Source organism: Engystomops pustulosus, chromosome 7 (assembly GCF_040894005.1).
Source record: "Engystomops pustulosus chromosome 7, aEngPut4.maternal, whole genome shotgun sequence".
Classification (NCBI taxonomy): Eukaryota; Metazoa; Chordata; class Amphibia; order Anura; family Leptodactylidae; genus Engystomops; species Engystomops pustulosus.
The window spans coordinates 109,002,090-109,029,967 of record NC_092417.1 but is presented as its reverse complement, the minus strand read 5'-3'; the positions used below and the strand labels follow the sequence as shown (position 1 = coordinate 109,029,967).

The following is a 27,878-nucleotide window of genomic DNA, read 5'->3' as shown; positions in this document are numbered from 1 at the left end:
GATACGACCACGTCACACTCTGGCAGCGGTGGCCAGACTTGCGCTATAGAGTCCTGCCGGACCGCCAGGATTCAGCAATCATAACCACAGGACGGCTGGGGGTCATTTAGTAACTCCCGGATATTTTATATACAATAACCTTTTGTTTCTTTGTGCAGTCACTCCAGCAGAGGTGGCCGTATCCGAGGAAGCTATCTCGTTTCTAAGAGACAACATGACTACATTTATGAGAAATTATCTTCACACAGGAACATTTTTTTTAATAACATCTAATTGGAGAAATGTTTATATATGGAAGATGAATGAAACTGAATGAGAATGCCAAGATGAGAATACCCCTTTAAGGATATACCTACAGGGTCAGAAGCAAAAACATCACTAAATAATCATTTGTTCCAGTGACACAGCTAGAAGCAATTTCCTGGTCGTTATAACATGTAATAAAAGGATCAAGCAGCGCCCTCTACTGGCATTTAAAAGGGGTAATATACTAGATCCATTACTATTAGCCAGGTCGTAATCTATTTAAAACTAGCTGCACCTCCCGGCGTTGCCCGGGATAGTAAATAACTGCTCTTAACTTTAACAAAAAATATTTCATATGTATCTATCTATCTCTCTCTCTAACCATCTCCGTGTCTCTCTATCTCTTACTGACTGTCTCAGTCTGTCTTTGATTGTCTCTGTCGCTGACTGTCTCTGACTGTCTCTGTTACTGAACATCTTTGTCTTTCTCCAACTGTCCCGGTCTTTGATTGTCTCTGACGGTCTCTGATTGTCTCTGACTGTCTCTGTCTGTCTTTGTCTCTGCCTATCTCTGCTGTGTCAGTCTCCGTCTGTCTCTGTTACTGACCGTCTCTGTGGGAGGCATTAACAGAGAGACTAAGTGCTGCAGATTCACAAGCTGTTACAATAAACATAACATAAGATAACATAAGATTTGCTCTGCTCATTGTAACAGCCTGTAAAGCTGCAGCACTGAGGGGCTTTGGAAATAGCCCCCAGAGCCCTTGAGGCTCATTAGAAAAATTATAAAAGTTGATGTTAGAAGGAAGGAGGCTATGTATAACAAATAAAAGAAAATTACCACAGTCACGGTGCCTGGATCTATTAGTAATTGCCCCTGTTTTATTATACTCAATTATACTCAATTTTGATGATAAATCTCCTTTAACCCCTTACCGACATGTGACGTAGTATTACGGCATGCCAGCTACGGGTGTATGGAAAGGGCTCACGGGTTCAAACACAGAGGCGTTTAGTGCATATTGGTCAGTTGCCAATCGAGCCTCAGGTCTTACAAATAATATTACTACAAGTCATGAAAAGTGTAACCCTCTTTTCCATTATGTTCTAATATTCCTCCCGAATTCTATGTATGCTGTTATGACAATGCACACATCAGCAGACTTAGAGTTAAATAAATAAGAAATTCAGTCTGCTACATATACTTTGGTTTCATGGTATACATGATCATACTCTACATGTTGTAACTTTAAAAACTTGCACCATTAATGATGTTACACAAAATTTTTTATAAAACAGCATGTGGATGAGGGTTTCACAAATCACATCTACTATCTCTCACCATAAACTGGTGCAAGCTAGCTATGGAAGTTCACTGGGTTAAGATAGGTTCTTTAGGTTTGTTCTTAAGTTGAATTTGCATGTAAGTCGTAACTTTATATTTCATAATTGTAGCTCGAGGCAAAAAATTTTTTGCTTTGATGGAAAGAAGGATTATCAATAAAACTTAATTACAGACACCTTCATGCTGATCATTGCAGTCTGGGACTAAAGTAAAGCATCCAGAGAGCTTCACCAGAGGTCACAGTGGGTCTGTCTGTAACTAGGGGTCACCTGTAAGTCGGGTGTCCTTAAGTAGGGGACTGCCTATATTAGAATATCTTAAAGTGCAAAATGTTCAGTCCTGTCTAATGATTGTGTTTAATCCCTATGCCAGATAAAGCCTGGACCATAAATGTTTCACTTGTTTATGGAGAGCTCAGTGGAAACGTCAGAGGGACACAGAGCTGAAAGGACTCCTTGAAAAGAAGTACAAGATGTTCCATGAGCAGTCATATGGAGGCCAGCAGATGTTTTACTGACCTATACCAGGCTCAATGTAAAGAATCAGCCAAATTAGTTCTGTACATCCTCACTGGTCCAGGTGTAGCAGAGTTAGGATAAAAATATTGCTGATTGTCCCTGAAGTTGCTGGAAACCCCTCAACGCTCCTGTTATAGAAACCAGCAAAAGTGGTGACAGAAAGGTCAGTGTGGAAATAAAGATTTCTAGAATTTCTATATATATATAGTTCAAATATGTAAAAAAACAAATGTGGGATTATGTACAGAAATATAGGAGCATAAAACTGCAACTACTAAGATAGCAAAAATATTTTATTGACTGAGGAAGAGAAGACTATGGGGCAATCAATACATCAGATATTTCAAGTAATCAGCTAAAACCCCCAAATCTCAACTAATATGACTGGGAAGGATGTAGCCAGTAACAGCATGAAAAACTTACATGTCTTCCTTTTAAATGAAAGGGTAACCATTAGAGATGAGCGAGCACTAAAATGCTCGAGTGCTCGTTACTCGGGTCGAACTTTTCCCGATGCTTGAGTGCTCATATCGAATAACGAACCCGATTGAAGTCAATGAGAGACTCGAGCATTTTTCACTGAAAGAACACATTGAAAGAACACTGAAGAACACATTGCAGATGTTTGCAGATGTTTTCACTGAAAGAACACATTGAAAAACACAGTGAAGAACACATTGCAGATTTTCGTACATCTGCTAACTTATCTGAAGACACGCATGCAGAATTATGTTCTTCACAATAGTATTTGAAGAACAGCGTTCGGCACGCGTGTCTTCGGATAAGTTAGCAAATGTACAGAACATCTGCAATGTGTTCTTCACTGTGTTCTTCACTTAAATGATCCTGTGTTTACTGTGTTCACTTTTTTCATTGTATTCTTCACTGTTCTTCACTGTGTTTCGTTAAGTAAATGCTCGATCTCGAGCTGGCGAGATACTCGTCCGAGCAACAAGCTGTTTCGAGTATGCTAACACTCGAACGAGCATCAAGCTCGGACGAGTCTACTCGCTCATCTCTAGTAACCATATAATAGATTCTACATAATAAATAAATACATAATAAAAGAGGGTTCAAAATGGGGAAAAGGGCCCGTTAATATCCAATTGTCCATAAAGAACCAAGCTCCTTACATTGACATGATGGATGGACAAATTGTAATATAGGCCAGAGAGACAGCCACAGCAATCTACTATAGCAGCAAAGTGGGTGGGAGTTATATAAACTGAGCGCAGCTGCAGGATTAGCATCTGCAGAATTGCCGTACATTCAGATTTCTGCAATGCAAATGTTCACCTCCATCCCCTTTTTATATCAAGATTGTGTCGAGTTTCTGACATGCGTGGAATCTCAACAAAATTTCTACTGCTGACATTCTGCAGGAAATCTGACACTTGAGATATGCAGAACACATTTTTGTGATTCTGGTCAAAGAAAAAAACTGTTGAAAATGTTTTCTGTTTCATATTTCAGCTGTATTTCCCTTTAGGCCCATAGGGCGAAGAGCAATATTTGCATAGCAAAGGTTGAGTTCTACATTCGGAATCTGAAGTGGTCACTCCCCTGCTGCAAATTTACAAGTCACAGCTTAAATGGGTTTTCCCCCGAACAAAAGTTAGGCCCTATCCACTGGATAGGGCCTAACTTGTTGATCAGTGGGGGTCTCAGTGCTAAGACCCCCACAGATCATAAAAACAAGGGGTCTGATGAGGTTGCACGTACCTCTGTTGGACTCCTTGTCACTTGGCCAGACTAATGGAGCAGACGGCGCACATGAACATTCTGCTCCATTAACCTCTATGGAGCTAACGGAATTTGCAGTGTGCCTCGATTGTGTTTTCTCGATCTGTGGGGGTCTCAGCACTGAGACCACCACTGATCAGCAAGTTAGGACCTATCCCATGGAATTTGTGGGAAAACCCCTTTACAAATCAGGTTTTTACCGCAGCATGTGGATGAGATCTGGGTGAGATTCCTTGTGTCCCTGGTCATACGGGGCACTATAAAAATAGCAAGTCAATTGGTCCGTTTTACCCCAGGTATCCTTTCAGTGGTTTTGTTGTGACTTTTGTTACAAATATCACAAAATGAGGGATTTTACCTGGACTGCACCCAGTCACTCCTCACCACGATAACAGGGAACAATAGGTTAATCTGCAAGGCCAATGAATAAAAAAAAGAGAGATTTGGGTTTTAAGTCTTTTTTAGGATCTGATCAAGCACTGGCGTCGATTTGTATTCTTGGAGTGTTCACCTTGGCAAAACCTTTAGTTCATGGTTTCTCTAAATAATGAAAGAAAAAGTTACCCAGAAGTATTTTCTCTGGAGCATTTTCTGCTTTCACGTCTCTGACTGGAGTTCACAGACTTGTCTTTAATAAATCAACTCTATTGCCACAGAAGCCTAAATACAGAATAATGTTGAAATACTCCTATTTAGGATCACACAATCTCAAGGATTTTTCTCTCTCTAATTCCCTGAGGCTCACATATTTTTCTGGTACATTTGTAGCAATGTTTTCTTCCTTGTGAATGTAAAAGACAGAAAATTGCCGGGGTTAATAAACATCTTGCAGTGATTTATCGAGAACAGCCATTCACTTCTACTTTCCACACCTATGCGGATGGATCCTGGAAGGTGTAATTTAGATTTCTCCATAAAACTCTCAACAATGTCACTTCTTCAATTATATTTTTTAGTGCCTCGACTGCTAAGGAGGCCGGACTCTCCTTGTTCTTCTTCCTTGAGAAAGAAGGTGAAAGGTCTCTGCCGTTATACTCAATTTTAACAAACACGTCTCCTATTGGCAATACATTACAGCAGAGATATCCATCTCTTGATAGAATGGCTCTGAGTGTATTTTATAACTTGAAAGTTCTGGATATTCCTTATAAGTCACAGATCAGTGGGCACCATGGAATGTACTGATAGGACGAGGTCATCATTCATGGCTAATGGCCGGCAAAGCTTCATTCTTTTCCGAAAAAGAACAGTTTAAACTAAACTAATAATAACCATGAAAACTGGATAGATATCTTTCGTAAAGTCTTACAGGGATAAAGAGGGCCTAAAGATCCCCTGCACTACTGTGTTTTATTTGAGAGATCACTTGGAGATTTTACATTCAACTTCAAATTGACCTTTAGGCTGTGCCTTCTCTATAAGGACATACTTGAAGTTAAAGAGGGTCACTTTTCTTGGGACACCCCTCAAGTAGAGTGTTTTTTGCTCTGAAGGTTTCAGCAGAAATATATAATGCTACTCCTATACAGGCACAGCAATGGTAAAAAGCTACATAAAACTGGCAGAGGGACAATCTTAGGGGGGAGGGGGATTTATACCATGAGGGGGTTGAGTAATGGGCGGGACAAAAGGCAGGGTTTAGGGAGAAAACATTTCTGCAGTGCATCTTTTATCCCTTTTTCGCCTTCACAAAAGTATGGAGTTATGCATTCAGTTGCTACAGGAAAAAAAGCATTCTATGTGATTTCCTGCCCCATGCATATATACAGCTATTAAGGGTGGGTTCACACATTTGGTTTTTCATATGCAGTATTTGATGTCCAAACCATGGGTGGAGTAAAAAAAAAAAAAAAAGGGGGGGGGGGGGAGGAAATGCTAACAATAATATATTCTCACAAATTATGATCCACCTCCTGACGAAGCATCAGTGCGAAACACGCATCGGAGTGTACTACTGCCCCCCTGGATCACCCATAAGATTACACATAACCATGCTTTTGGGTGAGTGCATTGCGGACATTTAGAAATTTTGAAGCCGGAAGGTAGCTCCGGTTCCCTCTATATAGATTGAGCAATATTATTACACCCCCGATAGCTTTACCTTCTTTGACTTGATATTTATTTAGAGACACTGGGTATGTTGGGTTTTTGGGGCTCACCAGGAGGGGCCTATGTATCCTGTGGTTTCCCTATTCCATCTGAGGCCATTCTGCCCCTTGTTTAAGATCATCCTATTTATGCAATATATGTTTATATGGAATTATAATAAAGGGAATATTTTTATTGATTATTATGCAGCTCTTTCTTTTCTGTATTCCATTATGATCCACACCTGCTTTTGACTTCAAAAACTGCATCTAAGAAACCTAACATGTGAAAGCACCCTCAAGGGGACCTTTTTCCACTTTAACCAACCCCAACACCTTTACAATGTGATTCTAGTACATTTTACATTTTTTCTCTCAGTATTCTTAGTTTTGGCTTCTTGATGTCAGGTGAAAGGTCCCAAAGGGTCAAGTTCAGTCCGGAGATTTAGACCGGATCTATCTGCTGTCATGCTGGCGGTCAAAACTACGGCAGGTCTGACCTAGTGTTGTTTTGCATAAAAACCAGCAAAAACCTTTAGAGGCCTAATTGTTTGCGGGCTATATAAAGTGTGACAGCAGCAGTGCCCCTTCACCCCCCTCCACACCCACATGGCATTCTAGTGGCATAGTCGCAGGAGTACCGTATATACTCGAGTATAAGCCGACCCGAGTATAAGCCGAGACCCCTAATTTTAACACAAAAAACTGGAAAAACCTATTGACTCGAGTATAAGCTGAGGGTGGGAAATGCATTGGTCACCGCCTCCCCAGTATATAGCCAGCTCCCTGTTGTATACAGCCAGCCTGTCAGCCCCCTGTTGTATACAGCCAGCCTGTCAGCCCCCCGTTGTATACAGCCAGCCTGTCAGCCCCCCGTTGTATACAGCCAGCCTGTCAGCCCCCCGTTGTATACAGCCAGCCTGCCAGCCCCCCGTTGTAAACAGCCAGCCTGCCAGCCCCCAAAAATAATAAACTCAATACTCACCATTCCAACAGCCCGGGCAGGTCCGCTTCCATCTTCATGTCCGCGGCGGGTCCACGGCATCTCCGTCTGCAGCGCCTCTTCTCCTTTAGGCCAGCGCTAGGATCGCGATGTCTCAGTACGCACGGCCCAGTCGGCACATAAGTGTGACATCACAGTTGCTGATGTCACAGTTGTGTGCCGGCCGGGTCGTGCGTACGGGGATGTCGCGGTCCTAGCGCCGGCCTGAAGGAGAAGAGGCGCCGCAGACGGAGCTGCCGCGGACCCGCCGCGGACATGAAGATGGAAGCGGAGCTGCCCGAGCCGTCGGAATAGTGAGTATTGAGTTTATTTTTTTTTATATACCCGAGTATAAGCCGAGTGGGGAATTTTCAGCACAAAAATTGTGCTGAAAAACTCGGCTTATACTCGAGTATATACGGTAATCACAATTTCTTGGAGTCATTTCAAACTTTCTGAACTGACATATTTCCCCATTCATTGCTCATTGTGGGGACTAGAAAGAAAATGTCAACAGAAATAGAATCATTGGCTAATAAAAACACAGCAGGTGCAAAGTATTCTTCATTTTAAGGCCTACATTTTAATGTATTTAGAAAACCCGGTTTTCTAAAAGTCAAAACTACATTCACAGCCACACACATTTAACTTGTTACAAAAAAAAAAAAATGGTCAGCTCAACTGGAAATGTGATCCAAAATTACAGAAGATAAGTACTGTTTAATATTCTTTGCATTTATCAAAAAAGTTAAAATCCATCTAAAGTATGACTAAAGGCTGTAATTTAAAGTAAAGCTGCACTCTATGGTCATTTAGATTTCTTTTGCTATGTTTAAACTGCTCATCTTTAAAGGTTTAATATTTAAGAATACAGGCGGTCCCCTACTTAAGAACACCTGACTTACATATGACCCATAGTTACAAACGGACCTCTGGATGTTGGTAACTTACTGTACTTTAGCCTTAGGCTACAATAAACAGCTGTAACAGTTATGTGTCTGTAATGAAGCTTTATTGTTAATCCTGGTTCTTATGACAACCCAAATGTTTTAAAATCCAATTGGAGCTACAATTATAAAATATACAGTTCCCACTTACATACATATTCAACATAAGAACAAACCTACAGAACCTATCTTGTACGTAACGCAGGGAGCACCTGTAATAAAAACTTTTAACTGTGCTGTACCTTTTATTTCAACTAAACTGAATTGTATGGGATTGGACTGGAATACAAGAAACTGGCATATTTTTCGATATACCAGAAAGTCATTTTAACTCTGTTACTAATTAATTAGGCTGCACATTAGTGCTCTTAGATGCAGACTATATCATTTCCTGTCCCTATTTGGTATCGCAGCTATAGATGTCCTGGATATAAGATCCATAATTCTCCTGTCAGTGCAACACTGATGTGATTAATACCTAGCTCCCTATACAGCTATGCCATGAAGCCTTGACATGACTTTCTTGCATAACCCTTCTATTGCACCAGGGTCTCTTTTGACCATATAGCTGTCAAGGGCATTGTCTTGTAAGAGCCACAAAATGAGTTTATATATAGATTCCCAAATAAAACTGTACATTTATTTAAGTTTAACTGGATATTTCACATCTCATTGCTTTTAACTCCGCTAAATCTTGCAAGACTCGACACGGATCACAGGGCAAAGGGACTAAGGAGATTTCTATACTAAGACAAGGCATTGGATTTCTCTAGCGTTCTATATTATGACCTCCTCGCTGAGTATCAAAGTCAAAATTACATGAACAGAGCTGGGAACAGCTGCCCGTGACTTTGTCTCCTTCATTTCCCTGAGGTCCACGTCCAGAGGGAATGGATGAAACCTCTGTGACCTAGGAGTGTTTACCAGCCAACATTATGCACCCAGTTTACCCTTGCAATGACCAGAAGGGAGAGGCTTTTATCTGCCTCCTTTGCAAACATTACAATAATAGTTTCACAGCATTAACACACAACATTTGTGCAACAGTAAATGGTGCAGAACACAGGATAGCTCTTGGTCTGTCGCAGGGGAAAAAATCCTTCCCTCATGCTCCATTCATTTCACTGCCATTAACTGTTTTAAAAACATTTCTTGCCTTTTTTTTATTCCTATCCATCTTCCATCTGACTCCATTGCAGTTATCCACCAATTAGTTTATAAAATGTCCTCCCGTCCACTACGGATACTTCATGAATTGCAAGGTTATCAGTAAGAGAAGCTAATTCCTTGCCCTGCTTTTCAGCTGAGAACCTTGATTTCGGAAATTATGAGCAGGCTATTCACACTGGGCTTGTATATGTATAATGCAAATGAAGATAATACAAGTTTTTAATACTCCCTATTAATGGGAAAAATACTAGAGAAAATACTAGGTGATGCTAGACAATAACAATAAAAACAACTCTCAACACAATAGTGTAGTAAAGTATATACTAATCTACTAATTTAGTTTGAAACTCTTGATGAAGAACAGGTTAAGAGTAGGTGGCTACTATGCCAAGCTGTAGGCCACCCCATTTCCATTAAACAGGGTGGCAAGAATGTCTGACAGATTCCCTCCCTAAGGAACTTTATTAGTATCTGACATCAAAGCGGTAGGTAAAAAAGGTGATAGAAAGGGTTATCTACCCTAAGTGGTATGATCTTGTCATGTTATTCTAGGATTAAGGCCAGTTGCCCAGCATCTACTGATGAATTCATATGAGAATCTCATCTTTCAACCATTTGCGGTTCTGTAGACCACTGAGCTGGAGAAACAGGCAGATAAAAAAAAAAAGTCAATGGTTGGTAGTGATGCCATCACTGTTTGGTTAGCAGAACCTCTTGCCTCTATAAAATGTGAAAATGTGTGGTCAATGATTTGTGTCTTTACAAAGTTTGTTACTTTCTTTACTGGTTTGACAATATATAAGTGTAGAGTTACAAACCCCACATAGATTAATTCATACCTTTATAAGCAGTATGATGAATCACTTTGGTCTAGTTGAATGGAGCCAAAGGCCTATGCAGATTCAACCCAAAAATGAAAAAGTTTGGCACTAAAGAATCTATATGATATCCACCCAAAATTATACATCTGACTGATCAGCATGTTCTTGCGCCATTTTATCAAACATAACCTAGGTGCTCCATGTCTTCGGTTTAGCCCTGTACAATGCTATCTCCCTATTGTGCTCTGTAATTTCCTGCCCAGCTGGCTGCTCTACACATTGAAGCTCACATTATATGCCAGGAGCTTGTACAACAGTCTGTATAGTTGGCTTGTAACATGCAGACTGCTTCATATCTCATGGTCATCAGAGAAGGCTTAACTGAACCTGGCATAGCAATGGACCTCTTTTATAATAATCAGCTTGCACCATTCATCCAACACGGTGGCCAAATCCAGTGTCTACATCAAGGGCCGCCATTGTCTTCAGATAAGCTGAACCCACCCTGGCAGTCAACATGCTGACCACTGTTCCAGCAACAGTAGCGGGCCATGTCATTAATCACTTGCTGTTCTTTAAGGGTTGTTTCTACCGTCTGTTTTTTTTTTACTCAAAATCCTCTACAAATACTTCATATTATGATATACCTGCTATTCCTAGAGATGTTAACATAAAAAATACCTTTACTTATTACCCCGTGATGGAATAGGGCATGGGTGTCAAACACAAGGCCTGCAGGCAGCTGTATCCACCAGCTCTGAGGTTGGCAGACATGATAAATTAGCATCATCACATCTGCCTGACTACTAGCTGCTGTGTGGGGACACGGTGGCTATTCCATGGCAGTTTCTCAGATATTGCAGTGGGGGCACTCTGACTATTGACCGCTTTGTGGAGGGCACATACTTACCATGGTAAGTCTCAGATTCTTTAAAAGTATGTTCAACTTTGTAGTTGCCCTGAAATAGTTGATTGTATTAGTAATATGGAATAAAGTTTGATTAAATACATTTATACAGCAGTAAAATGACAGCCATCCCTTTAAAGGCAGCCGCAAGGCTGATGTGGCTCCCGGTGAACATGAGTTTGACATCCCTAGTAAAGGTTAGAAAAAACACGGGCACTACAGGAGGGCTAATACCATAATACATTTTAAAAAGTAAAAAAATATGTATTAAACAAAAAAAATTCCTTAGAATATATTTCAGGTCACTAGAACCCTTTCCCAAATAATGGACAAGTGAAGGACCCTAAACAAAACAGTTGGAGAATATTGATACAATCATACAGGACTCCCGTGCTAACAGCCGAAGTACTATGATAAATATACCGACTCCAATGACACCAATACATATCACATGGCTGCCGACACTGCACTGCAGAATACCTGCTGCACACAAGCCGGTGATATAAACCAGCCCGACACATGTCCACTCCATTATACCAGTCTAACAGCACATGCGCCAGAGTCTCCAAACACAGAGCCACTCGCCGACTTGATGGTGATTCCTCACCAAAAAAATTTAATCTTATATCTTTTTGTTTGAAGCCTGAAATCTGGCAAAGGTAGAAAAGTTCAAGGGGTCCAATACTTTTACAAGGCACTATATAGATATATATATATATATATATATATATATATATATAATATACACTCACCGGCCACTTTATTAGGTACACCATGCTAGTAACGGGTTGGACCCCCTTTTGCCTTCAGAACTGCCTCAATTCTTTGTGGCATAGATTCAACCAGGTGCTGGAAGCATTCCTCAGAGATTTTGGTCCATATTGACATGATGGCATCACACAGTTGCCGCAGATTTGTCGGCTGCACATCCATGATGCGAATCTCCCGTTCCACCACATCCCAAAGATGCTCTATTGGATTGAGATCTGGTGACTGTGGAGGCCATTTGAGTACAGTGACCTCATTGTCATGTTCAAGAAACCAGTCTGAGATGATTCCAGCTTTATGACATGGCGCATTATCCTGCTGAAAGTAGCCATCAGATGTTGGGTACATTGTGGTCATAAAGGGATGGACATGGTCAGCAACAATACTCAGGTAGGCTGTGGCGTTGCAACGATGCTCAATTGGTACCAAGGGGCCCAAAGAGTGCCAAGAAAATATTTCCCACACCATGACACCACCACCACCAGCCTGAACCGTTGATACAAGGCAGGATGGATCCATGCTTTCATATTGTTGACGTCAAATTCTGACCCTACCATCCGAATGTCGCAGCAGAAATCGAGACTCATCAGACAAGGCAACGTTTTTCCAATCTTCTACTGTCCAATTTCAATGAGCTTGTGCAAATTGTAGCCTCAGTTTCCTGTTCTTAGCTGAAATGAGTGGCACCCGGTGGGGTCTTCTGCTGCTATAGCCAATCTGCCTCAAAGTTCGACGTACTGTGCGTTCAGAGATGCTCTTCTGCCTACCTTGGTTGTAACGGGTGGCGATTTGAGTCACTGTTGCCTTTCTATCAGCTCGAACCAGTCTACCCATTCTCCTCTGACCTCTGGCATCAACAAGGCATTTCTCATTTCACAGAACTGCCGCTCACTGGATGTTTTTTCTTTTTCGGACCATTCTCTGTAAATTTCTGAAATACTCAGACCAGCCCTTCTGGCACCAACAACCATGCCACGTTCAAAGGCACTCAAATCACCTTTCTTCCCCATACTGATGCTTGGTTTGAACTGCAGGAGATTGTCTTGACCATGTCTACATGCCTAAATGCACTGAGTGGCCGCCATGTGATTGGCTGATTAGAAATTAAGTGTTAACGAGCAGCTAGACAGGTGTACCTAATAAAGTGGCCGGTGAGTGTATGTATATATATATATATATATATATATATATATATATATATATATATATATTGTGGGGTATTGCTCAGGTATAAGCTAGGTAGCGGTCGCAGACAGAGGGAAAGAGACAGTTCTCAGTTCAGTTCAGTGTTTATTCACACCACAAAACAAATGGAACAAAAAATCCAGCATTGTCTTCATGCTTGGTTAAAACATAAACATACAGACCAGGCTTGGCCTTCTCACCCAGAAGCAGGGTCTTCACAAATAGTCCAAATTATTGGTGTAAGTTCACACCTTGCAGAAAATGCTGTATAGCACTTAGTCCGTTTAAAGTCCAAATAAAGCCAACCTGTCTTCCTAGACAGGACACGTGTTTGCTCTTGGAACAAGCCTCTCCCTCCTTGTGCACACTTCCAGCTCAGCTTTGTTAGCTGGAACACCCTGAAAACCCGGTTTGGACCGGAGCTTGAAGTTTGGTCCGGTGCTTGATTTCAGCTTGCTGCATTACTCTGAGCAACACAAGCTGAGAGGATAATACCTCCCATCCAACAACAAACCCCTGACTGTGTCACATACCCCCTCCCTTTGTTCAACCTTGAGGGGATGAACACTCGCCAGACAGTGCACCCGGGACAGGGCATCTGCATTCCCCTGTAGCCGGCCTGCTCTGTGTTCCACTGTGAATTTGAAGTTCTGTAGAGACAAGAACCATCTGGTGACCCGAGCATTCCTCTCCTTGGCCTGGCTCATCCACTTGAGAGGTGAATGGTCAGTCACCAGTCGGAACTTCCTCCCCAACAGATAATAGCGGAGAGACTCGAGTGCCCACTTGATGGCTAGGCACTCTCTCTCCACTATACTGTACCTGGTTTCGGCTGGGGTGAGCTTGCGACTCAGGAACCCAACAGGATGCTCTTCCCCATTAACTTCCTGAGATAGTACAGCACCGAGGCCCACTTCAGAGGCATCGGTCTGTACTACAAATTCCCTGTTGAAGTCGGGTGTCACCAGGACTGGTGACCCGCACAAGGCCGACTTCAAAGCGGAAAAAGCCTTCTCCGCTTGGTCATTCCAGCGAACCATCACTGTCTTACGTCCCTTCAGGAGCCCTGTCAATGGAGCAAAATGGGGAATAAATCTCATATAATACCCCACCATCCCCAGGAATGACTTTATTTGCCTGGCGGTGACAGGTCGTGGCCAACTCCGTATTGCCTCTACCTTATTCATCTGGGGTTTGATGACTCCACGCCCAATGATATAGCCCAAGTACCGTGCCTCCTCTAGCCCTATGGCACATTTCTTTGGGTTAGCAGTTAGCCCGGCCCTACGGAGGGAGTCTACTACAGCCTGCACTTTTGCCAGATGACTCTCCCAGTCAGCACTGAAAATGACAATATCATCGAGGTACGCTGACGCGTAACGCCGATGTGGACGAAGCACAATGTCCATTAAACGCTGGAACGTGGCCGGGGCGCCATGCAGGCCAAAGGGTAACACTTTATACTGAAATAGGCCCTCAGGTGTGATAAAGGCAGTTTTCTCCTTGGCAGCCTCCGTCAAGGGCACTTGCCAGTACCCTTTAGTGAGGTCCAAGGTAGAAAAATACCTGGCCTGTCCTAAGCGCTCAATTAGCTCGTCCACCCGGGGCATGGGATAAGCATCAAATTTGGATACTTCGTTCAGTTTACGAAAATCGTTACAGAAACGTAGCGTCCCATCTGGTTTGGGTATCAAAACTATTGGGCTTGCCCACTCACTTCTTGACTCTTCAATTACGTCCAGCCGCAGCATCAACTGTACTTCCTCCGTGATGGCTTGTCGCCGAGCTTCGGGCACCCGGTATGGCTTTAGCCGGACTTTTGCCTGGGGCTCCGTGACAATGTCATGTTGGATTACGGAAGTACGTCCAGGGAGGTCAGAGAACACGTCCGTGTTCCGACTAATGAACTCCTTGGCCTCTTGAGCCTGTTTAGGGGAAAGGCTGTCAGCAATGTGCACTGTGGCAACCGCTTCCCCGGGAACAGTTGGAGGTACTGGTTTCCCTTCCCCTAAACATACCGGCTGTGGGGTGCTCCCAACGCAGGTCTCCCTATCTCTCCAAGGCTTTAGCAAATTGACATGGTAGACCTGCTCTGGCTTCCGTCGCCCTGGCTGATGTACCTTGTAATTTACATTGCTTACCTTTTCCAGAATTTCGTAAGGGCCTTGCCACCTTGCGAGGAACTTACTGTCTACCGTTGGTACTAAAACCAAGACTCTGTCTCCTGGGTTAAAGCTCCGCACCTTAGCTACTCTATTGTAGACCTGACTCTGGGCTCGCTGAGCCGCCTCCATATGTTCCCTGACAAGGGGCAACACTGTCTCCATCCGCTCCTGCATCTTAGTGACATATTCAATGACACTCTTATGCGGAGTGGGTTGTTGCTCCCATGCCTCTTTGGCCACGTCCAGCAAACCTCGGGGATGTCTGCCATATAGTAATTCAAAGGGCGAGAACCCAGTAGAGGCCTGGGGCACCTCTCGCACTGCGAACATAAGATAGGGCAGAAGCAGATCCCAGTCCCTTCCATCCTTGGACACTGCTCTTTTCAGCATATTTTTCAAAGTTTGATTAAATCTCTCCACCAGGCCGTCTGTTTGGGGGTGGTAAACTGAAGTCCTTAACTGTTTAATCCCCAGCAACTTGCAGAGTTCCTTCATGACCTTCGACATGAAGGGAGTCCCCTGGTCTGTCAGAATCTCCTTAGGTATCCCAACCCTTGAAAACATCTCCATTAACTCCTTAGCTATAAGTTTGGCAGAGGTATGACGCAGTGGTACTGCTTCTGGATACCGGGTTGCGTAGTCAAGGACAACTAAAATATGTTGGTGACCCCTAGCAGATTTAGGTACTGGACCCACAAGGTCCATGGCAATTCTCTCAAAAGGTACCTCGATAATTGGGAGGGGTACTAGGGGACTGCGGAAGTGCTGCTGGGGGCTAGTTATTTGACAGGTCGGACAGGACTTACAAAACTCTTCCACCTCTTTGAACACACTGGGCCAGTAAAATCGCTGTAGTATACGGTCCTGGGTTTTCTGCGGCCCAAGGTGTCCACCTAAAACATGTTGGTGAGCAAGATCCAGTACCATCCTACGATATGCCTGAGGCACTATTAATTGTTCAACATTCTCACCCCGTAGTTGGGTGACCCGATACAGTAAATTATGGTGAACCACAAAACGAGGAAAAACTGCCTCAGCTCCTGGTTGTTGTGGCTCACCTTCAACCATTAACACATTCCCCCAGGCTCGGGACAGAGTCTGGTCCCGGAGTTGCGCCGTACCAAAATTGTCACCAGAGACGTTTAATTCTGACAATTCAGGGCCTGGCGGCAAGTCCTCTACTTCCCCAACCATTACATTCATTGGTAGTGTCTCCCCATCATCCACCGAAGTGGCGGTCACCCCTACCGCTGGCCCTTCCGCCTCGGGTTCCCAAGGTTCTGGTTCTAGGTCTGGAACATGACCTTCAGCTATTGCTCTCCCTGACCCCTGGGGACTGACATGCAGTAACGATGGCCATAGTGCAGAGAATAATGGAAAGTCTCTTCCTATAATTAGGTCATAGGGCAGATTTGATGCTACTGCCACCTCGTGGACTTTCCTCCCAGCAGGTGTTTTTATGACCACCAGTGCGGTTGGATAATCTTTTAAGTCTCCATGAATACACAAAACTCGAACCTTGCGACTAGTGAACTGAGAGGGTAGCGCCAGGGTATCCTGTACTATAGTCACTAGGCTCCCTGAGTCAAGTAATGCATTAGCCCTGCACCCATCAACGGACACTGGGCACATGGGAGGTGCCCTACCTGCATCCAGGACGTCAGCGGTACATACAGGCCGTGCATAGAAGGAAGTACGGCGAGCGTACCCACAGTCCATAGGTTCGGAGGTCAAGGGGCAATTTGCAGCCATATGTCCCAGGACATGACAGCGCCAACAGCGGAGTGTGGGGATCTCCCGAATCTTTGTGGAACGTTGTTTGGACATCGTTGGGGAGCTACTCCCAGCAGAAGGTCGGGGCTTTTCCTCAGTCACTGCAAGTGGGGGTGAGGGACGGGGTGGCTTACGCGTAGGGGTACAGTCCCGCACAAAGTCCTGGGTGGCTATATAACCTTCGACCAGACCAACCAGCTGGTCTAAATTACCTGGGTCACCTTGACCTACCCAGCACTGAATGGCAACCGGCAGAGTGCGCACAAAACGGTCTACCACCACCCTCTCCACTATTTGGGCTGGGGTTAAAGTCTCAGGCTGAAGCCATCTTTTCACCAGGTGCAGTAGGTCATAAGCTTGAGACCTGGCAGCTCGGGATTCCACAAACCCCCACTGATATACACGTTGGGCCCGCACATAAACATTGACTCCCATGCGTGCCAGGATCTCACCTTTCAACTTCTTGTAGTCCAGGGCATCCTCCTGAGTGAGGTCAAAATATGCCTTTAACGCATCGCCAGTCAGGAACGGGGCCACCACTTCAGCCCACTGGTCATGCTGCAGCCCCTCACGCTCTGCCGTTCTCTCGAACACCGCCAGGAAGGCCTCTACGTCATCCTCCGCTGTCAGCTTTCTCAGCGCAGTTCGGACTCTCTCTCTGGCCGCAGGCTGTAGCTGGGTCACCACTGTTGGAGTCTCACGCAGCGCCTTTATTTGTTGTAGCAGTAAGTCGTTAGTCTGTTGCTGGGCCTGCATAGCCTCAGAGTGTGCCATCTGCTGTTGAACATTAGCTTGTACAAGTTGTTTAATCAGCTCCTCCATCTTGTCCGGTGATGCTAGCTGAAACTTTGCAGGTTTAATCCACGACATGCAATGGTGCCCAGAAAAACTCCGGTTTTGCACCACCCTCACTGCGTTTTGCCCGCTCCAAGCCACCAATTGTGGGGTATTGCTCAGGTATAAGCTAGGTAGCGGTCGCAGACAGAGGGAAAGAGACAGTTCTCAGTTCAGTTCAGTGTTTATTCACACCACAAAACAAATGGAACAAAAAATCCAGCATTGTCTTCATGCTTGGTTAAAACATAAACATACAGACCAGGCTTGGCCTTCTCACCCAGAAGCAGGGTCTTCACAAATAGTCCAAATTATTGGTGTAAGTTCACACCTTGCAGAAAATGCTGTATAGCACTTAGTCCGTTTAAAGTCCAAATAAAGCCAACCTGTCTTCCTAGACAGGACACGTGTTTGCTCTTGGAACAAGTCTCTCCCTCCTTGTGCACACTTCCAGCTCAGCTTTGTTAGCTGGAACACCCTGAAAACCCGGTTTGGACCGGAGCTTGAAGTTTGGTCCGGTGCTTGATTTCAGCTTGCTGCATTACTCTGAGCAACACAAGCTGAGAGGATAATACCTCCCATCCAACAACAAACCCCTGACTGTGTCACAATATATATATATATATATATATATATATATATATATATATATATATATATATATTATACATATAGGGCATTGTGGTGCCCTTGGAGATGAGTGGGGGAGAGCATTTACAGGATTTCTCCAGCAATATGCTTGGTGTAAACGCCCCAGAAAAAAACAACTTGTACCAGGCTTGCAGGAGAAGTTAATCCCATGGTTGAACACTTCATGTCAGCTCCTGTGAGGGTCCTAATGTCCTTCCCCATTGGTTTGAATAGTTGGAAATTTCCAAATCAGAGCTCCTTAGTGGAAGGTCAAAGGGAGGTGGTACTAGGGTATTGAATCTGATACCCCCCCCCCCCCTCCTCAACCTTAGGAGACCACTCATGACTCTAATATGTTCCTACAAGGAGTTCTTGAATCTCTCCAGCCGGGCACTCGTCCTCTTCAACTAATCTCAAAAAATTAACTGGCTAGGACGTACTTTAACTCTATAGCACCTTATAAAATTACAACAAGGGGAGATTCTTTGAAACAAAAAACTTTGGTTACAGCTAGGTAGGAAGGTGTGAGATTTCCGTCTCTGAGCTTTTAAAGCCAGGCCACCAGCTGAGCCAGATGTCCTGTATCTCAAACATTGCCAATGAAGCTATGATTCCTGACATGACATGACAGAAAATTCCCATATTCTCCACAGGGACTTAAAGGGGTTGTCCCAAATTTTTCAAGTTATTCCCTATTCAAAGCACAGTGCTAAGATAACCCCAACACTACCATAGACAGTGAATGGGAGTGACAAAGTTATCTGAATTATGTTTTTGGATATTTCTGTCACTGCATTACAACTGAATGGAGTGGCAGGATGTATGCTACCCTTTAGTGACAACAGGACTGATACTCTCCAGATTATTAGGGTCACAGAATTCAAACCCCTACCAATCATCTTGTTACCCATAGGATAGTGGATATTTTGAAAAATTGGGACAACCCCTTTAATCCATTCTAATGCATTTCTAGTTGAAATTTTCTACAAATTTCACTCTACAAAATTCTCCAGTTGCTGTGGCCTAGCAGACTGCTGAATGGCCTTAACGTTTTCCTCTTATAGAAAACTCTGCCTTGGATAAATCAACTCTTTGTAACTCCACAAAACTTTACTACTACATTAAACCAACATGAATTATTTTTGCGAGAGCTCTACAGAAACTTTGGTCAATTTTCTTTCAACTATAAGTCAGGATGGATCTTACATTTATAATGGACTAATGGACACAAGAAGTGGATAGCTTACAAGGCATTCACTTAGTTAATATGGTTTCTGCACAAAATGTACTTGACACAGTCAAACATGGGACTGCCCAATCATATAAACCATTGTTTTTCAACATTTCAGCATGTACATGACACAAACAGAAACACAGCGGCCAAAAAAAAGTCAGAGATAGGGTATTTTTGTCATGTTGCAAAGGCACAAAGAAGCCAACGACAAAACTAAAGGCAGTTGAAATCTTGCAGGCGTCTGCGTTGAATCTAACAACTCTGGGGCCAGGCCTGTCTCTGTGCACGGCAGCAGTACAGCCGGGCCTGCAGCTGATAACACTCTAATAGTCGTCCTTTGAGGACTGGGGCTCCTGTGTGCTGATTACTCATTTATCACACCTGGCAGCCTTGCTGAACTATAATTACTCTTCTGTAATCTGGGTGCACTGTCATGTTCGGGAGAAGAGGCTCAGGCCCCGGCAAAGGCGTCTTGCTAATGACACATCCCCCACTTGACAAGCATTTGAAGGTTTTATTGTAAATATTCAAGATACAAGACATCCGAGATTCCCTTTTTAATTATAAAAAATAAAAAAAGCAAGAGAGGTTTTTCGGAAATCTCTCCCCACCCCCTCATGGTAAGAGAAAAAAAAGCCAAGAGGATTTCGGGCCTGTTATCCTTCCGTGTTACCGCGAGTAGCCTTGCCTTCATTTTCTCTTTGTTAGCAAAATTCGTGGCTCCGGCTCCAGTATCTTGCTGCAATTATCAGACACGCGGCATGTGAACTTTGTAATTTAAACACATCACTTTCCCACAAAAGATACATTTCCAAACCAAAATAAGGGGCACTTATGCATTTATATGGAAAAGATTACATGTGGGAATTGCAAAATGCAGAGATGAAATAGCCAACTTTGCTGGATAGGATTTTTTTTTCTTCAGGAACAGATGAAGGAGCAGCCATATTTTATTTATAAAAAGAAGAGTTGAATATATTCTGAGGAGTCATGGATCAACAGTTATTAGGCCTTGAAAATTTATAAAACCTGCCCGGACATACAGCCAATTTTTGTGCCTTCAATGTGCAACTTGTGTATATTTACCATCATATTTATAACCGAGTTTTCCAAAAGGAGTATTTATCATATTTATGTAAACAAGATGCAAAAAAAACCCCTCTTTGGAAATCTGGACAGCATAATGTAATGGTATGCACAGTGACAAATACTAGGTATGTTAATCAAGGAGATCATCCCTCTAGCAGTTGACTTCTCAATGCATGTTTAGATGGTCATCTCAAAGTGATTCACTGTATTCAGAGAATATTTTTATGGGGTCCCTTTTAGTTAAAAGGAAACAGGCACCAGATTATCACTAATAAACCTAATGATGAGTTACTATACTAACCCTTGCCCATACAGTTTTAGCTACAAAATGCATACTTCCTATCCCCAGAAAATTTACTTTGTAAGCCTACCTGGCACCCTGCTAGAAGCACCAACAACAACTTGACCAGAAATTCAATCTCACAGTATAAATCCTTATAAATCTTTATTAATTTATACATAGAAGTTGGAGCATACAATAAAAAGTAGAGTTAAAAAGTGTGTGTCATAATTCATGTGGAAAACATTGCCCTAAGGTTGGTAAAAAAAAACATTTAATCAAGCATGCTGCAAGCCACACAGATAATGAGCATGTATGACAAGCAAAGTAAATTTACCACTACAGATATAAATGCAATGTACACATAAACATTAGCATAGAACATACAGGAATACATCAATACCATACCAAATAGTGGACAACACACCAAACAATCCCCAACTAGGAGCAGTGAGTCCCAAGGGCATGTGGTGGATATGAAAGGGAGTAGGGAAGGTGTTGGACTTGCCAGTATTATAATGCACCAGGTTAATTATCCAGTATTAGACACAATATTAATCTGGCGCAGCAGAGAACTGCCTAGTCCTACTTTGCACTTGTCTAAGACTGACACATTAATACATCTCCCCCAGTGTGTCTCTCAACTCATGTCTCCCAGCATCTCCCTCACCATCCCCCCCCTCCCTTCGGCTGACTTAATCCTCTGGTCTGCAGTGCCAAATCGCCGCTTCTAAGGAAGGCTTACAAGGTTAATTTTATAGCGATAGAAACTATGCATTTTTAGCTAAAAACAGTATGGGCAACAGTAAGTATAGTGCTATTGGAATCTATATTTAGGCTTATTAGTGAAATTCTGGTGACAGGTTCCCTTTAAGTTCGTTGTTTGAAGAATGTTGAACAAAGAGAATGTTAAACAAATACAAAGTTTGTCCATACTCCTCTGTAGGATATAGACAAGTTTATTTACCTCACCGACAATGGCAAAATTGTCAAAACATCCCTATTACATATCAACACATGATCTATAGAAATTGTTTTCTTTTTTTGGATCAAATATTGTAATAGTCAATCCAAATCAGGTGCTTGCATTCTTGGCAACTATGTCTCGAGGCTGATACGTATATTTTTGGAGTACAGTAAAGTCCAGGATTCATTCTATGTAGGCTTAATGTGCAATCTGAAGACATAAGTATCTAGCTTACAATAAGCTACTTTGTGTTTATTCCTTTAAGAAGTAAGGCAAGAGCAAGACGGGCTGCCAACATTTTGGTGCCAAACTATTAACTTATGATGTGGATTTGTTTTCTTATTTTTGCCAACAGGATAATAGTTGTTTATATTAAGAAGCTCCACAGGGTTATACTATAAGAAACATAATTATAAAAGGCAATTAAAGGATTTGCATCCCAAAATGTGGATACACCCTAAGGTTTATCTCATATTACAAGATAAATGAGAAAAAATGTGTTGAAGTAAATTACTAATGACTATAGAAACCTAAGTTATCATTATTCAAATATGAAACTAACTTTGGAAAGTAAATATATTAAAGTTTGTGTTATGTGACATTTATGATACATAAATATCACCATAGGTCACGGGAACATCCCCACCCCCTGCCTTTTACAGAACGGTGACTATTGCACAAGTCACACAACTGTCTCGCTACATGTTCCCAGAAATATTTGCTTCTCAGATTTTGATACCTTTTGACCAGTTGCTTACTGTACTATGTAAAGGTAAGGAACTGCTTTTACAGCAACCTAGTTATTCAAAGATTATATGACTACAATTTTCTATAAAAATCTAAGTTAGAAGGGTCCAATGAAGATATAGTTAGATGCTCACATGTTGCCCTTCCATAGATCCCTCAGGAATCAGAAAGCTTACAACTGTTCAGCTGATTTTATGCGCCTACAGGCGAAAAGAAGTATTACATGTTGACCAATGTTATTAATGGGTTGTCCATAGAGTGCGTCCTCCAAAGAAGATGTACTCCATTTTGACGAAAAGATGAAGGCTCTAAATGACCTCCGAGAATAAAGGAACAATGGAGTATGAAAGGGCCATTGAACGGACCAGTGAAATAAAGTTCTCAAATTTTATTTCCCCTAGTGATGTTTACACAATAAAGATCATTTAACCCCTTACTTTACAATTTGACAGTCTTATTGCTCTTTTAGCTCCTATAACTCAGTGATGGTCAGTGTAAGATTCCAGAGTGTGGGACTCTCTAAGCAGACACTTCATGATTCCTCTGTGCTATGAAATGATGTGTGTTGACAATGTGTTTAGATTATCAGAGTACAGGGTTTAACTCCACTTTTATTTAGCTCCTGAAGACTCTACTAGTATCCGACTCATAGAAAAAGAGATGAGACAGATCAGAGATGATGAGATCTATAAGATGGATATGAAACACAATGACAGCTCTCAGCTCTGCTAACTCACATATAACACACACAGAGTAAGCCCTGCTATATACCACCATTCCAGATATAGATCTCATCTTGCCTGTAGCTTGTAGAATAAGTCTCTGCACGCTGCTGCTTGCCAACAGGAAGTGCCTGTGTCTGAGCTGGTCTTGTAATGCGGGGGGGGGGGGGGGCAGCAGGAGGCAGAGAGTACTGCATCGTGCAAACAAGAGAAGCTATTGATGAGAAGACCGTAGTTAGAAGATTTACGGACTGACAGAGACAGGTTGGAATGATATCTGTGAAGTGCTGTATTTTTGTTAATAATAATTAGAGATTAGAGCAAATTAGAATAATTAGAGAATGTGTTATTTTGTTATCCTGAGTATATCAAATAATTTTGTCTTCGTGTGAATACCCCTTTAAGCTATACAGATTCTTTAAAGTTTGATCTAGTCTTTTAGACCCAAAGACTGAGATGGAGATTTGGTAATACGTTCAGAGTTCTTAAAAGAAAGGAACTGGATCGTAATGAATACCGTGGCTAAATTAATGTAAAGAATATTGAATTGAACAGCACCCTGCAGTGGTCCATGTACAATAACTTACAATACAAGCCAACTTGTGCTAGTGCAGTGTAGGCAAATACTTAATAAAAAGTAAAATGCTAAATTCACTCAGAGGCCCAATTGCATGAACTGCCTGAATTTCAAAAACACCAAAGCAATAAGTTTTATGGACATTACAAATAGGATTGGACTAGACGCATTGCTTTCTGTATAGCTATCTAATGAAATCTCTCAAGATTATTTTACATTATTACACATTCTACTATGAATTATTTTATTGTCCAGATGTTGAATCATTTTGCTGCCATCAATAATAGTAGGTTGTTAAAACCATTAATGGGGTGGTTGGTTCATAAAAGGTTTTTCTACCACTCCCATTGAAGCTTTAAATCACAAATTCCAAGGCACCATATTGTAAGGGAACACAGATTAAGCCTAGAGTAGTGGCATACACTGATGAGAGCGTGCCCGTATTTGCTATCCAAAACATAGGCTTGGTTTTTTAATGTCGTGTCCATTACACTTTTTCAGGTTGTGACATGGGCGGTTTTGGACTGAAGCTTATACTGCTGTCTATAAAAAGCCATTAGGTTCCTACTTAGTGAAGGGGTAGTGGTTTTATTTTTGCTAAGCCCTCTGTACAAGTTCAATAAGACAACAGCTTTGAAGAAATTAATTAAAGGTTAAAACCCTCTTGTCAGGTTTTAGAAATAGAATTATACTGCACAGTGATTTTTATTAGACAGATGCTGTATTCAAAAGCAGCAAACAGAATCCAAAAAATATTCTCCTCCAATTTCTCTTTCCTCATATCTGTCAGAGATCCTCGGGAGTTGCTGGGGATACAATGCAACGCACAGCTAACCATATAATTGATAACTCTAGTCTATTCACTGTGGGGATCTGTCAGTGCATGTCTAAAGACACATAGACACAGGAACACAATATGAAAATGAACTCACATACTGTAAGTCTTCCAGGGAACTGAAGAGAGACTGAACCACCAAGAGTTTTGATGTTTAATTGCCTGAGCCGTGTTTGGTGTGCGCACATGTACTGTGCTGGAGCGAGGGGCTGCTGCACTCTGACAGGTCTATTTAGAACGCTCAGAACTTACCTCTGAAGTTAATTGCTGTATGCCAGGCTCACGTATAAACTGTACTCATTACCAGGGGAAAATAAGGAGCAGCAAGTGAATATCTGCAGCTTGAGGAAAGTGACAACACCGAGCCTGTGAGCTTGTCACAATGGTTTAAAGTCTTAAGCGCACTGATACCACTGCATAGTGACATATGTTGTGGCTTTCAGCGCAGCGCGCGCTATTTATCTACACAAGGTTCCTGAAATGTTGACATTAAAGTGAATGCACCAAGAATTACAATTAGAGAAATACTTAACTTCAGGGGACAAGTCTGGAATAGTCTGTGCACTGTGATACAGTATATGTTGGTGATATATATATATAGATTTTTTGAATTTTTAGATGCCAGCTCCCAGGGGCCACACACTTATAGGTATAGGCCAGTGATGGCGAACCTTTTAGATCCTGAGTGCCTAAACTTCAACCAAAAGCCACTTATTTATTGCAAAAGTGCCATCGTATCAGCCTCCTGAGGACACCAATACAGTTGAAAGGAGGAGGGCAAATTATATCATTGCAAGAAGATTCAGCAGGAAGATTCTTTGAGTCCTGTCTGGTGAACTCTGTTCTGGTGTGATGGCCTGGGTGCCCACAGAGAGGGCTCTGAGTGCCGCCTCTGGCACCTGTGCCATAGGTTCGCCACCACTGGTATAGGCAATCCTGGAGGTCACACATATATTGTAATCTATACCAATCTTTAATGAAATAGGTTAAATATTGATGAAGATGAATATTTCCAAGCAATCAAGATTGTGTTTAGCTCTTTAGAATCCTTCATTTTAAAGATAAGTAAAGGACACAGGTCATGATATACTTCTAACAGCACACATCCTACATCCCACAGAGAGTGTATTAGATTGATATCTATGATTGGCAAAGCAGTTATCTGGCTAAAATAACCCGTTTCACATTAGGGAATCCTGAGTTAAAAGAGTAGGGTCCTCTATGAAAGTTTTGGCTAATATTTTCATAGATGAGAAAACTGACAGGCAAGTTTAAATACAGATTACAGCACATCACAGGAGGTTCCAACTAAGGTGCACTCATGGTGCGGTCACACCTCGCAGTTACAACTTGATCACTATCAGTTTTAAGGTGATTTTAGGTGCAGTTTTGTTAATTTAACAGGTGAAAGAAATGAACTGAATGGGTGAATTTGATTTTAAGGGGGACAACCTGTTACACAAATGTCATTCACATGTTAAATTAACAAAACTGCACCTTAAACCAGCTCAGAGCTGATTTCTTTAGACTACTTAATCCATCTTCCCTGGCATACAGATATAATAGAAAGACATCAATTCTTTTCTTTTGGAGGAAAACACTTGTCAGGTCATCCCACAGGGGCAAACTTATTCTCAATAGGCTAAATATAAAAGCCTGATAGCTGAAAGTATATGTAGTATGTTCAGCTCAATAGCAAAGAACAAGCTTATCTACCTGTTCTAATATAGCTTGTGCTGGGATGTAAGGCCTGCAGCAGCACTGGATATATTCTGTACTTCTTGCACTCATACTCTACCAGCGAGGTAACTGAGATATCCCATATGAACACAGCACAGTGACATGATGAATGAGGCCCTCCTGCTCATGTTTCATAATACTGTACAAGTGCTCCATATCCATGCAGAGGAAAGTTGGTGCCTGTTCAGTGTCTTCTTAACCCACAGCCAAGTGGAAGCTTGTTCCTCCTTCTATAACAGCAGCACAGTATTACTGTGAAATAAGAGGTATTCTCACCTTCATTTTCCTCAGTTACATTTTTTTTGCAGGAGAAAGTTATTTTAAACTATAAAAGTTTTCAATATATTGAGCAAATTTTCAATTTTAACCTTCATAATGTCAAATCTATAGGTTAAGGCTCAATTTTAGGTCTAGGATCCATAAATTCAGTATGGCCTCATTGCCTCATAGGTAGTCAAAATCTTAAATTAGTGTCATTCCATCCTCAGTTTGCAAAACTACCAAAAACAAAGAATGTGCAAGTATTTCTAGTAAGTCTTTCGATGATTTGTGTAAGGCTGCATACACAAACTTATTTTTTGGCTGTTTGCTAGCTGTTGAAACACTTTCTATGGGCTCATACACACGGATCCGTGTCGACTGCCAGAGCAGCAAATTTTGGAGCAGATCCTATTCCTGTCATGTTTGTGACAGGGCAGTCATAGGTGCGTGAGTAGACCTAACCATGCTGATGACACATGGACCACGCTCAGTGTCAGACCAGAGAAAATCAATCTGGGGGCCCACTCTTCATTATCTACCAGGAAATATACTCTAGCAGCCTCCAAATTGTAATAATGGTTTTGCCCCGATATTGAAGACATTCAGGTTAAGGTAGCCTGAGGGTGCGGTCACGTGCAGCACTTGTATTGAGTTTAGAAAAGCAATGCAATTGTACAGGGGAAGCCCGATTGCATATGTGGTGTCTGGCATTTGATTAAGGTCCCTAGTGAGATTTTACTTAGGACCCTGATGCTTTAGGTTACACTTTTAAACTCACAAATGGAACTTTAACTGTGTAACGGTTAAAATCAATATCAAGGTAAAAACTGGATATTGTCAAAAAGACAAACAAGACAAACTGGTGCTGGGACATGAATTTATGGGAACAGGATGGGTTTAGCTGCAAGGACGGGACCCGATTTCTACTTTCAAAGATCCTTTCCATATTAAAATGATCATCTACAATGAATCATTAGTCTCATTTCTCTTACAGCACATCCACAAAGAGGTCAGCTTCACATTGAGAATAATTAGAATTGGTCTGTCGGTGCCTCTGTATCAACATCCATGCATAGAGTAAATATGTGCTGTTTGGACTGCAGACTACAAAGGCAGTGAGAAAAGAAGAGAGGAAAAGGAAAAAAGCTTCTAAATTGGGCCCTGTGGAGAGGCCTAGAAGCCGCAGTACATGAAAAAGATCTTTGTGTAGCAATTGTGTTATTCCTCCCTTTATCACCTTGCCATTCCTCAACTGCATCCACTAGGGAGAGCGAGTATCCATTTCACAATGTGACAAGGCTGACT

At 42.1% G+C, this 27,878-nt stretch overlaps 1 protein-coding gene across 2 annotated transcripts in view; it reads right to left on the bottom strand.

Moving 5' to 3' along the window:
- WWOX (WW domain containing oxidoreductase) overlaps positions 1–27,878 on the bottom strand; it is a 799,245-nt gene that overhangs the window by 150,816 nt on the left and 620,551 nt on the right. The window lies entirely within an intron of this gene.